The 1,694-nt window shown below is 35.3% G+C and overlaps 1 long non-coding RNA gene across 1 annotated transcript; it reads right to left on the reverse strand.

Moving 5' to 3' along the window:
• LOC123713769 lies at nt 1–658 on the reverse strand. The gene is made up of 2 exons (XR_006754233.1): nt 463–658; nt 1–87 (listed from the first exon to the last, which is right to left on the reverse strand). It is a non-coding gene; the product is annotated as an uncharacterized LOC123713769 (long non-coding RNA).
• Between the last annotated feature and the right edge of the window lie 1,036 nt (nt 659–1,694).

Below are 1,694 nucleotides of genomic sequence, written 5' to 3' on the forward strand. Positions count from 1 at the left end.
TATTGCTTTAACGTATATTGCGTTGCCATCACAAAATGTAATAATCCTTCACTCTTCCTCTTACTTCTCTTCCATCACGATCCAAGCCTGTAAAATAATGTACCCAAACATGAAAAAAATCTGTAAATTTTAAGCATATCTCACAGGCTGCAAATACTAACGATATAAAATAGCAAATAATTGGAAACAGTGATGTACTTATATGGCCCTGGAACACACACAGGTTCAAATAGGTAATAAGAATGATGATGCAACTATCACTACAACATTAATTATTAAAGATACACTTATTAAAAATGTGTCAACATAATGGATAAGTCACTATAAAATTGTAAATACCGTTAGTTTGTAATCTATCTCGCGAGATCGTTAAGTACGTAGTACGTTAGTACAGTGCTTACAATTAACGGTTATTATTCGGTAGATTGTAATCTGTAAGTGAGCATCTCACAAAATCATTACCTTTACTGCCATCAGTGTAGATTGTCGGTTACTTTAATGCAAATTGAAGTATATTTACAGTTTTACATATTATCCTTTCAATATTACTGTATATGTCGCAGCCAACTAGCTTAGTTTGCCGTTCAATCAACAGTCTAGCCAATTCACTAAACAGCGTTGTTTAACTTACGTTCTGAAAGATATACATTTTGCTCACTGAGGCTTTCTTAGCGTAATAATATAAATAAATAAGCGTATAGCCAGACGTAGGCTCTCTCTTCGACTGTCACATTGCATTCAGTCGTTACATAGCAATTAACATTTTATTAACTTATATTCTATTGTTGACGCGAGTGGTAAATATAGAGTATAATTAATATCCTCTATTATTTAAAGTACTTCGATGACCCGAGAACCGTACAGTTACTACCTGATAACTTATCTAAAAGTGTCTGTACAAATTCATCCCTATATTACCAGTTCTGATACCATTATCATTTTCAATGAGATTCCAAATTTGACTGATGGGCGTAGTTTTTTTAAACTATTCCAACTAATTTCCTTTTTTATCCATCCTGTGCGTTTTTTGTAGTATTTGTATTAAATCTTTAATAGATGATGTAATTATATTATGTTGAATCGTTTCTATACAATTTCAGGGCTTCATATGAATTAAAAACAGCTTGTTCACATATACTGTTTCAACTGGGGGCTAGTGGTCAACTCCTAAGTCCTAGTGAATCTAGTTACAATTACTATGAGTTTTTTAAAATTTATTTTATTTTAAGTATATTAATAATTTACTTAAAACTAACAGATACAAACAAGTAAAGGGTTTTTTTTATCTATGCATGATACCAGATATGCTCTCGTCATGTTTAAGAGCCTCAAACCTAGGCTAGGCTAAGTGTGTCAAAGAATGATTGTTGGCCGGCCAGAAATAATTCACCTCAAGTGACTCAAATCGCGAAATACAACGTGTACCACTCTTATATTGCTACGCTCTACGCTCTGCAAATGTGTTGCCGGAGGAGAATACTTGGGGTTTCGTGGACCGAGATTCCTACAAACGTCTCGATACTTCAAGAACTCGGTATCAAGCAGCGTCTGTTTTCAACAGTACAATTTTGCATCCTTACATTTTTCGGACACGAATCTCGGCGTGGTGTTCAGTCGCACAGAACGCCTTGTCTTCCAGGGGAAGGTGGAAGGCACTAGGCCGCGCGGAAGGTCACCTACGCGTTGTACTGACC

The sequence above is a fragment of the Pieris brassicae genome, chromosome 8 (genome assembly GCF_905147105.1).
Source record: "Pieris brassicae chromosome 8, ilPieBrab1.1, whole genome shotgun sequence".
Taxonomy (NCBI): Eukaryota; Metazoa; Arthropoda; class Insecta; order Lepidoptera; family Pieridae; genus Pieris; species Pieris brassicae.